The 12,255-nt window shown below is 46.1% G+C and overlaps 1 pseudogene; it reads left to right on the top strand.

Annotated features, from left to right (window-relative positions):
* LOC119374758 (heat shock protein 75 kDa, mitochondrial-like) overlaps nucleotides 1-6,672 on the top strand; it is a 67,392-nt pseudogene extending 60,720 nt beyond the window's left edge.
* The last annotated feature ends 5,583 nt before the right edge of the window (nucleotides 6,673-12,255 follow it).

Below are 12,255 nucleotides of genomic sequence, written 5' to 3'. Positions count from 1 at the left end.
GATTCTTAAAAACCTTGAGGGTGTAGATTTTTTTAAACAGTGTACGCCTTCAATGGTTTCTCTTAATGTACGCAACTTTTTTTAACAAAGTTTTTTGTTGTCTGCAGACAAAGAAGGTGGGTTTTGTGCCATACCAAACGAAACCTTCATCGGTGAAGTTTTGGAAGCTGTCGTGTCAAATTTTGTAACTGTAGCAATGTCGACTTATTAATCGTTAAGGTGCATACCAAAAAACTGTGGTAAGCTAGAGTTCGATAAACTGCAAATGGCAATCAGTGTTTCCTGACAATGCAGCTCTTTGATGTTTCTCTGTTGTTAAGACTCAAGCACAACTGGCTTTTTTGTGTGAATTTTACTGGGGCGTGGCAGCAGTCAGACAGTTTTTTTTTTTTTTTTTTTGCAGCAACAGCTGAACTTGCTTAGTTCTGATCATCTTTGTTGCATAAAGAATTTCTATTAGGATTTTCTTAATGTACAGCCGCTCACATCTTTAGCTATCGTGCGCGAGCGCCGACTTTATTGTGCATCAGCGCCGTACGACGGAGCCAAGTTGCAAACAAGGCGAGAGTAAGCGCATGCGCACGAAGCGCGATCAGCTGGGCCCATCGTCTGCTTGGCTGTCCCTTCGTGAGAACGTCATCCTGCATTAACTCACTTCAGACGAACAGGCAGTGCGTCTTGCTCGTATCTTATATTCCGAAGATCAGCAGGCGACCGAGAAAATGAAATCCGCAGACGTCACACGCCCGCGTGCATGAGATAAGCTGACAAGTGGGGATCTTTCATTTGTTATCTGACCACGCGCATCTTTCCAGTCCGGCCGTGATCTGGCGATGCAAATGTATTTTTTTTGCGCTTACTCTCGCCCTGTTTGAACTATTTATCAGTAGTTAAGGACAGGATATTTTGAGCTGTGTTGCTGCTGTGGAGTTCCGAGACTCCCATCAACTGCCAAACAAACAAATGCCTTGGTCATAAGAGATCAATCCTGACTGGTCTTTCGAAGCAAAAGTAGTAGACTTTACTTCGGTGAACTCATGTCATCTATCACTTCAGTGGTGTAAAAAAATGTCAGCCAAACTCTTAACGTTGAACTCTTATTGAAAACATTGAACTCTTATTGAACATTGAACTCTTATTGTTCGTACCTGTGCCCAAAAAAACAAAAGCCTCACAGTACAATGATAGTGGTGAAGTCATCAGTTGGCGCTAATTAAATGCGAAGCATTTCTTAGCGAACCTTTGGCACTTTGAGCGTTTCTATCTATCTATCTATCTATCTATCTATCTATCTATCTATCTATCTATCTATCTATCTATCTATCTATCTATCTATCTATCTATCTATCTATCTATCTATCTATCTATCCTCCTACGTCTGGGTGCTCTCATGATCGCCTCCTTAATTTGGTGTAGACCAAAATTGGCATGGTTGGGTAAGAGGATTTGAGGAATATGTGTCGGGTCATGACATGAATAACGTGAAAATCCTGTCGCGTACGTCGTCAAACCCTTTCCACTAGACACCTGTGGCACATACCCGTTTACCACGGGCCGCGGTGTACGGGCATGCGCCACAGTTGATTGACAGTTTATATCTACCCAGGAGCGCGAAAACAGACATTGGTAATTTAAATGCTAGAGCGTTAAGGAAAACCGGCATTGGCAGCGTTGACTCGACGAATGGAAAGAATGAAAAGTAGGATCCCAGCAGGAATCAAACCCAAGCGTTCTGCGTGGCAATCAGGTATTCTACCACTGAGCCACGCCAGGTCTATAAACTGGTTTGAAAAACGGCCTACGCAGGCGTAATATCGGTGCAACGTCAATTGTGGTTGTGGTGCTTGCTATCTAATTTTACAAGAAAGCAATAAACACTACATGATACTCCTGCGATGTGTACTCCTGTGATGCAGGCATCATATTAGTCTGTGGTTCCAGTGTTGGCTCCGCTTTTATAGCAGTCTAATAAACATTACATTTGTATTCCTATGATTCAGCAAGCTATATTGAGGCATTGCTCGACCCCGGAGGAATACATTAATGAAGGTTACGTATGATAATCACATCATCACACTGTATAGTGCACTTAGTCCGCCAGAACGACGCTGTGTCCTCTTCATTTCTTACGGCAGGGGCGTAGCCAAGGGTTGGGGGGGTTCAACCCCCCCCCCCCGAAAATTTTCAGTTTTGCTTGCGTATATAGGCATGCACACATACAAACGCACGCACGAACATACATAAAGTATGGTTGAACCCCCCCCCCCCCCCCCCGAAAAAAATTTTTGGCTACGCCGCTGTCTTACGGGGCTGGGCGATGGCCTCATGCTGACCGAGGATGATGCCAGATTGACTGACAAGCCACTTTGTAGATTAGGCTACGTAGGCCACATATGCCCAGGTAGTCTACGAATACGACAAGCACCATCCACTGATGTTGGTCTACGTAGCACTATCCAGGCCTACCAGCCTCGATGGCCTACACCTTACCAACGCGAACGGTGACTTCAGGTTCCGACATGTCACCGGCTCTATCGACAGACAATTTGTCGAATTAATGACCGAGGCATCCACGATTTCAGGGGTGAGACAGCTGCGCATATTGCGCATTTTTGATACGATTCCGTTTTCCTGCGCCAAGCTGCTCCAAAAGCATAAAAATTGCAAAAATTGCGCCGAAACGGCCCCACAATCAAGAATTTTCAAGCCCGTGTCACTTTCAGCGTGGGAAAACGTAACTTTAGAAGCAGCGCCAGGGATACGTTCGCAGAACACGTGAACGCGCCCAAGCGTGTCCTTCTACGCGCCTTTGTAATAGAGACTTCCATAGTGCTGTGATAATCGCCTCTGAGCGGTTGTAAATATGTGTAGTATCCGAGCGGTAACGACGTAGTGTCCGAGGGGTAAGGTTTCTCGGCGCTCGCGACGCATTTTTGAAGGCGGTCCCTCACGAGGTGGCAGCGAACGGTGGCGCAGCGCGCTTTTGTTATCACCTATTAAAAGCGTGCGGTACACTTGACGCTATGCCACCCGCGCAGATAGCTGAAGGCGCTTTATTTTAGACAGTTTTCGAATAGCGTACGCTAAGTTAGTGTTAGCGTTTGCGGCCCGCTATTTCCGTCACTTAACGGGAGCCCGCAAGCGGTTAGCGTACGACGCATGCGCAGTTGTGCGAAAAGCCAACGCAAAGCTTTGCGTACGCTATTCGAAAGCTTCCTGAGGGTTCGCCCTTCAGGGAGGGCCAATATTAATCGCAGCGCCCCTCCTTCCGATTAAGTTAAAGTATGGGCGGTATCGACTTTGCCCCCCCCCCCCCCTTCGTGCGCACGCCTATGGGGGTGGTCATACTGGCGCGTTCGTCGGTGGCCATACTGCTTTTGTTCTTTCCTGATGTTACGCGCGAAGGCGTCGCCGCAATCGCGTGCTGGTCGGAATCATTCATTGACCGTTCAAAGACGTACTGCTATGTGACTATACAATTCTTGTGCAATCAGTTTTTATTGCGATAGCAATTATATGGACAGTCTCGAGGAGTTCTTGCCGTCGCCGTCATGTCCTTCCGGTATGAAGTCCAAATTGATAAGATCCCCCCGCGAATTGTATGTTCTACAGCGGGTAAAAGCACGCAAACAGAGGCGACGTACGCAGCCGAAGCAAACGAGCCGGCCCATTGCCGTCGCTCGGAGGCTGCATGCGATAACATCACCACGCTCGGAAGGCCTGCCGTCAAAGCAGACAGGAAACGCCCCGCCCGTTTTTAACAAGCCTTAAAAGACACGAAGACGCGAGGGGGGGGGGGGGGGTGGAGTGTCGCGTGAGGAGCAACTTTGAACTTTGCGCGGTCGCGATCACTAGCGCGCGCGCGCGCGCTATCTCGAAAGCCATCACAGCGGGATTTTTTTTTATTATTTGAGAAGTGTGATGTTTTTTCTTTTCTTATTTTCAAATGTAAAGTGAACTTACTTGGAAAAACTTTTTTTTATCTATTTCATATGTTGTTACCAGGGTTATATAAATTGCGTGGTTTGTAAAAAGGTAGTGTAGTTCATACCTGGCAATAATCTGTTAAAAAAAGCTTTCTCCAAAGGCTCTTTGAATGTTATGTGTATTCTAAGCCGATTAAAATATGTGCTTGTTCCTCCAAGTTACTACAAATTTGTTTTTTCAAGCTCCAAAAACGACATAATAAGTGCCGCTAACTGCTCCCAAACAAGGTTCTCCTGCTCCTAAATTGAAATTTTGCTGCTCCCAAAACTGCTCCCAAATCGATTTCAGCCGTCTCACCCCTGCGATTTCCAACAGCTGTACTTTACCTGATAAGTACTTCACTGTACATGGACCTCTCGTCACCGCGATCACGACCGAATTCAATAACAAGTCATGACCATCTGCTGGTGCTCACTGACTACGGTGATGATGACCTTGTTCAAGAACTGTCAAGAACTTCTTCCACACATGCACACGGGTTCGTGAAACGTGCGCGCGTTCTCCATCACAAAGGACAAGTATAAGCACTTCATAGCTTACCGCTTCTGGTGTTGGTAATACCCACGTTGCCGTTGGCAGCGTTACCCAACTGTAAACAGCTGGCTATACAACACATATGCGGCTTTTCTACATATATGTGTGCGTATAAAACTTATACAAATCTTTAGCGTCATTTTGTAAAGTTTCGCTCAGTAAAAAATTACGCCACAGTCACCTCCCCCCGCCGCATGCTTCGCATAACATCCACTCCCACGGTACGTGGAATCTGCCGAATTTTTTTTTCCTGTGAATCAACTGTGTCGGCTCCTTATTCATGAGTTGTGCATTCCAGCACAATCACTGGTGGACCTGTGCATTCCAGAATGTACTCCACTATGCACATGTTGCATGCATCCTGATTTTCTAGAACAATAAACTACATTTCAGGATGTTCTGCTGTATTCCGACTTCTGCTGCGTTATTGACAACATGTGTAACAGTTTTGTTGGTCACATTCAAAAGGAAAAACAAGTAAGGCGTGTCAATATTCTGCTGCACAAATTTTTATACTAGTAGGTTTGAAGACAACAGAGGTAGGAAGGATGCACATTTCCCGCAGCTCTCTCTCCCATTGAATCAACTGGCATTCTCCCCCTGCCTTCCACTGTATTGGAGTGACATTTGTTCTATGATCATTGCGTTATTTTTCTTCATTCCTTGCCGTACAGCACATTTCCTATGCTATGTTTTGCACACTTTTCACTTCTCAGGAACGACATTCCGCTAGCTGTTTGTGGATTGTAGACATCCCATGTGATGCAAATGGGATGGACAGCTCTATTTCTTTTTTTTAATGCCATTACATGCCTAGGTGTGACATGGCAAACGAATTGTGGGAAACGCACAACGTAACGGAAGCTCCAGGAATGGAGAAATAGGCTGGACAGACACAGGTTTCTCAAGAAAGCTCTTTGGTGTTTGTCTAATGTACAATCCTAGGCTAGCGTGAAATTTTATTCGGCAGTGAAGCTTATTCTTCCATATTGCTTTCATGAAAGGCTACTTATCAATCAATCAGTCAATCAACTTTATTTTTGTCCATTTCAAAATAGACAAAGGAGTGGCGAATAAAAGCTGTCTTACGTGGGTGGAATCCTTTCATTGCAGGTAAAAGTGACACGACGGCTTCAAAAGCATCCATGCCTGGTGTCCGTTGAGGAGATGGCAGCTGCGCGGCACTTTGTGAAAACATCACTACAAAGTTTCTCTGAAGAAGAGCGCTATCGCCTCCTTGAGCCCACGCTGGAGATAAATCCAGAGCACCCAATCATCACAAAGCTTGCTGCACTTCGTACTTCAGAGCCTGAGCTGGCCAAAAAACTTGCGAGGCAGGTTTTTGGCAACGCTATGCTCACAGCTGGTTTAGTGGATGACCCCCGAAAGGTCACCTCGGAGCTTAATGATTTGCTCAGTGCACTTCTGGAGAAGCTCTGAAATAAGCGGACACTTAGTAGTAGCATAATACCATTGTATTTAATATCATTTTCTAAGCATGAACCTCCTATATGTTTGTGCATGGTTGCTGGAAGTGGCTTCGTAGCACATCCAAAGTGCTCTCCTGTGGCCGTTAGTTGCAGTTTCACCCGATACAGTTTCTGTGTTGTTTGCTTTGTCATTCCTTTATGAGAGACTGAACGACCAAAAGTATCTTTTAAGCATGATGATGTCTACAACGATTTTTAGACACATTTTAATGCATTGATATTTGGGTCACTGCATTGCTTCTTTCAAAACTAAGCCATATAAGATGTGCTAGACAACCACAAATGAGGCTCGTACATTTGAATGTTGAACAAAGCTACATTAGATGTTGATGTGAATGAAACTGGCTGAGGCTGCCTATTCTCTGGGGCTCTTGTGTATGCTTGCGATATGGACTGTTATCAAGGCTACTACGCCAAAGAAGTGGTGTAGCTCAATTTAAATCTATGTGTTGATTTGAGTTGATATTATAAACGTTTTTTTCATCTTGGCATCCTTTTATGAGTTATTATTGAAGCTGCAACAACGCACTGCGAGGACGGAAACGACTTGCATGTATATTATAGGTAGTCATATTCCGTTAGGAAAAGAATCGTGCTTATTGAATGCCATTCCATGTGGACATGACATTCTATTTCAAATAAAGGTGTTTTCTTCTTTTTTTGCCTATGTCTACTACATCTATCTAGATTTTTCATTACATTAGAAGATTTGCACCTGCACTTCTACATTTTGTCCTGAGTGCCCATACAATTGCTAACGCAATAAAAAAAAAATCGGCAGATCCCACGCACTCTGGGAATCGATGTAATGCGAAGCAGCCAGCAAAGAGGTGCATACATCGTCTTACCGTAGAGCATGTAGCGCGAAAATTACGGGGACACAAGGAAGCAACATAAACACGAGACGAGCGCTAACTTCAAACTGAAATGTATTCTCAGAATCCACGCCTATTTACAAACCAGCAGAGATCAAAACAGCACATCGTCACCCAAGAACGTACATCGTAATCCACAATGAATAGTATGACAACATCTTGATCTGCTCTTACACCAAAAATGATACAAGCAAAAAATATATAACGGAGCCAAGATAAGCTAAAAATTTAACGCGAGCGATTCAAGTACACGTGCTCAAACTAGAGACTTTTTATCGCCCGGAAAGCGTAGGTGCCAGGTTAGTTGTAAGGAACGCTAACTCACAAGGGTGTAGGCTCAAGGAAGGCTGGCTGACACAATCGAGATCGTTCTTTTGAATCAAAAACGCTTCCACGATCTCTCTGGACACCTTATTACGGTTTCGGTACACCACTGTTGTGTCGGTTAAAAGCGGCTGGCAGCCGCACTGCCGACAATGCATCGCGAGATGCGAGTATGGTAAACCTTTGAGAGAGCTGAAATGCTCTCTGAGCCTAACGTCCAAACACCTGCCGTCTGGCCAATGTATTTACGTCCGCATGAAAAAGGAATGCAATAAACAACATTGCAGGTGCAAGAAACAAAACGCATACCGTCCTTAATGGTACAACAAGCCTTTTTGGGGTCCTCCTTACTGCACATGCGCCTCTGCAATCTTGGACAAATGGCACCCACCTTGTTTTTTGCGGTGAAAACAATGTCAACATCATGACGCGACGCCACCTTTTTCACGCGATGAGATAGCCCGTGGATGTATGGTATGACCGCGAAATGTTTTTTGCCTAACGTACGTGCCTTTGGTGCACGCACTGCTCCTGCTTTTACGACCTTTAAACATTTGAAGCTGGCAGCAGTAATGACAGCTTCTGGGTGCACCAAAGGCACGTACGTTAGGCAAAAAACATTTCGCGGTCATACCATACATCCACGGGCTATCTCATCGCGTGAAAAAGGTGGTGTCGCGTCATGATGTTGACATTGTTTTCACCGCAAAAAACAAGGTGGGTGCCATTTGTCCAAGATTGCAGAGGCGCATGTGCAGTAAGGAGGACCCCAAAAAGGCTAGTTGTACCATTAAGCACGGCATGCGTTTTGTTTCTTGCACCTGCAATGTTGTTTATTGCATTCCTTTTTCATGCGGACGTAAATACATTGGCCAGACGGGCAGGTGTTTGAACATTAGGCTCAGAGAGCATTTCAGCTCTCTCAAAGGTTCACCATACTCGCATCTCGCGATGCATTGTCGGCAGTGCGGCTGCCAGCCGTTTTTAACTGACACAACAGTGGTGTACCGAAACCGTAATAAGGTGTCCAGAGAGATCGTGGAAGCGTTTTTGATTCAAAAGAATGATCTCGATTGTGTCAGCCAGCCTTCCTTGAGCCTACACCCTTGTGAGTTAGCGTTCCTTACAACTAATCTGGCACCTACGCTTTCCGCGCGATAAAAAGTCTCTAGTTTGAGCACGTGTACTTGAATCGCTCGCGTTCAATTTTTAGCTTATCTTGGCTCCGTTATATATTTTTTGCTTGTATCATTTTTGGTGTAAGAGCAGATCAAGATGTTGTCATACTATTCATTGTGGATTACGATGTACGTTCTTGGGTGACGATGTGCTGTTTTGATCTCTGCTGGTTTGTAAATAGGCGTGGATTCTGAGAATACATTTCAGTTTGAAGTTAGCGCTCGTCTCGTGTTTATGTTGCTTCCTTGTGTCCCCGTAATTTTCGCGCTACATGCTCTACGATGAATTCTTACAAACTCGCCCAGATTTCCGTTCTCATACATCGTCTTGTTTGTCTTTGAGCCAAATGAAATCATTCATGCCATGGCACCTAGTCCACCATATACCGCATGTTTGCCATACACGCGTGCATGCACAATCTAGTATACACCATGCCAAGGAAACGCGAACGAAATGGCCGCGAGTGCACCATGAGTAGAGCATGTAAATCATGCCATACATGACATGCATATCATGGTTTTTCATGTTACCACGTCACTAATGTTCATCATACAGTCACATCGCGCAATGCCAGTTTTGCTGTATATCAAGCCAGCAAAACGGCCGCGAATGCACCATGAGCGTGGCATGCAAATCATGACATACATGGCATGCATGTCATGGTTTTCATGTTACCACCTGTTATTCATGCTCTTCATACAGACACATCACGCAATACCAATTTTGGTGCATATCAATCTAGCGAAACGGCCACGAGTGCGCCATGAGCATGGCATGTAAATCATGGCGTACGTGTCATGCATGTCATGATTTTCATGTTAACACCTTTAATTTACGTTCGTCATACAGTCGCTTCGCACAATACCAATTTTGGTGTATATCAAGCTAGCGAAACTGCAGCGAATGCACCATGAGCGCGGCATGTAAATCATGACATCATGTCACAGTTTTCATGTTACCACCTCCTATTCATGTTCGTCATACAGTCGCGTCGCGTAATACCAATTTTGGTATATATCAAGCTAGAAAAACGGCCGCGAATGCATCATGAGTGTGGCTTGCAAATCATGTCGTACATGACCTGCATGTCATGATTTCCATCTTACCACCTCTAATTTACGTTCGTCATGCAGTCGCGTCGCGCAATACCAATATTGGTGTATATCAAGCAAGCAAAACGGCCACGAGTGCGCCATGAGCACGGCATGTAAATCATGTCGTACATGTCATGCATGTCAGCATTTTCATGTTACCACGCCTCATTTACGTTCGTCATACAGTCGCTGCGCGCAATACCAATTTTAGTGTACATCAAGCTAGTGAAGCGGCCGCGATTGCATCATGAGCGTGGCATGTAAATCATGACATGTCACGGTTTTCATGTTACCACCTGCTACTCATGTTCGTCATACAGTCGCGTCGCGCAATACCAATTTTGGTATATATCAAGCTAGGAAAACGGCCGCGAATGTATCATGAGTGTGGCTTGCAAATCATGGCGTACATGACCTGCATGTCATGATTTCCATGTTGCCACCTCTAATTTACGTTCGTCATGCAGTTGCGTCGCGCTACCAATTTTGTTGTATATCAAGCAAGCAAAACGGCCACGAGTGCGCCATGAGCACGGCATGTAAATCATGTCGTACATGTCATGCATGTCAGCATTTTCATGTTACCACGCCTCATTTACGTTCGTCATACAGTCGCTGCGCGCAATACCAATTTTGGTGTACATCAAGCTAGCGAAGCGGCCGCGAATGCATCATGAGCGTGGCATGTAAATCATGACATGCATGTCATGGTTTTCATCTTACCACCTGGTATTGATGTTCTTCATACAGTCACTTCGCACAATACCAATTTTGGTGTATATCAATCTACTGAAACGGCCGCTAGCGCACCATGAGCGTGGCATGTAAATCAGGTCGTACATGACTCGCATGTCATGATTTTCATGTTACCACCTCTCACTTACCTTCGTCATACGCTCGTGTCGCGCAATACCAATTTTGGTGTATATCATGAAAGCGAAACGGCCGCGAATGCACCATGAGCGTGGCATGTAAATCATGACATCCATGTCATGTATATGTCATGGTTTTCATGCTACCACCTGTTATTCATGTTCTTCATAAGTCACATCGCACAATACCAATTTTAGTGTATATCAATCTAGCGAAACGACCGCGAGTGCGCCATGAGCGTGACATGTAAATCACGTCGCACATGGCATGCATGTCATGAATTTCATGTTACCACGTGTCAGTTATGTTCGTCATACAGAAATGTCTCGTCGTACCAGTTTTCGTATATATCCCTTCATTTAAACGGCCGCGAGCGCCCAGAGACCATGTCATGTAAATCGTGCTGCACATATGACATGCGCGTCATGATTTGCATGTTAGGACCTGTCATTATGTTCGTCATGTATTCTTGTCCTGCCGTACCAATTTTGGTGTATATGAAATTAACGGAACGGCCGCAAGGGCCTAAGGCCGTGGAATGTAAATCATGCTGTTCATGACATGCGTGTCATGATTTTCATGATATGACCTGTCATTTATGTTCGTAACAAGGCCATGTTATGACACAGCAAGTTTGGTATACATCCGATTAACGAAACGGCCAGGAGAGCACAAAGTCGTAGGCGGCTAGATGGATGGATGGATGGATGGATGGACGGACGGATGGATGGATGGATGGATGGATGGATGGATGGATGGATGGACGGACGGACGGACGGACGGATGGATGGATGGATGGATGGATGGATGCGCTCAAAGTCGCAGAAGTTCGCTAAGAAATGCGCATTTAATATACAAAAAATTACACCATCTCCCGCTAAAGGGGACCATGAGGCGATGCGAAGCCGGAGCACTTGCACGATCGCGTTCCGTTGGCGCTCGTTGGGCGTGCTACCGACCTCGGATCGTTATTAACGGTGTTATTTACGTTGCAGACGAAGGTGAAACGGTTAACTGCGAAGCTTCTTCGCGCTGACCAACTTCAGCGTCGCGTGCCCTTCGCTTCGCAGCTTTGTCTTGAGTGGACGTAATTGGCCTGATGCTGACGCCGCGCTCGCCTGCAGCATCGGGAGCAGCCTCTCGTTGTTGACGTTTACACGCGGCTTCCCGTTCTCGAAGGTCGGGTTCCGCCGCGCGCTTCGTACGTTTATGTTGAACGTCACGGTCCCAAACCTCAGGTTCTGCTGCTCGACGTTCAAGTTCCAACGCTGCTCTACGTGCTCGAAGCTCAGGATCCGCTGCTCGACGTTGATGCTGCGAAGCTGCTTCGCGCTGACGAAGTTCAGGGTCCGCCGCTCGATTCAAGCGTTTGCGTTCAGGATCGCGTGCCCTTCGCTTCGCAGCTTTGTCTTGAGTGGGCGCAATTGGGCTGATGCTGACGCGTGCTTGCGTCAGCACACTCACTGAAGGGACTCTTGCTTCCATCACGCTTCATGGGAATCACCAATGGAGTCAAGCGGAGTCAGCCAAAGCAAGCGCTGCACTGAACGCGCGCTGCGCTCTAACCGCTTAGAGGAGGCGAGTAGCGCATGCGCCGCGAAAGCAAAAGCGAGAACGCAGGAGAAGCGCAAGCAGGTGCTCGTAGAGAAGTGAAGAGAGTAACGCGCAGCTGTCGGAGAGAGGGAAGGAGGAGAGGCACGCATGCGTAGTATGAGTGCGGACTACAACGGCGCGTGCGGATTACCACGCCGCGTTACGTACCCCCGAGCAAGAGATACGTCGCGTCTAAAAATCGTCGAAGCGGGCTCGCCTTTTTCCTGGAAAGCTGCATCGTCTCCGCTATAAAGAGCGCGTCCGTTGGAAGAATCATATAATCCGGCGCCTTTTCCATTGGTTTTG

The sequence above is a fragment of the Rhipicephalus sanguineus genome, chromosome 11, assembly GCF_013339695.2.
Source record: "Rhipicephalus sanguineus isolate Rsan-2018 chromosome 11, BIME_Rsan_1.4, whole genome shotgun sequence".
In the NCBI taxonomy this organism is placed as follows: Eukaryota; Metazoa; Arthropoda; class Arachnida; order Ixodida; family Ixodidae; genus Rhipicephalus; species Rhipicephalus sanguineus.
Note: the sequence above shows the minus strand (reverse complement) of the source record. Positions and strands in the feature narration are given on the sequence as shown.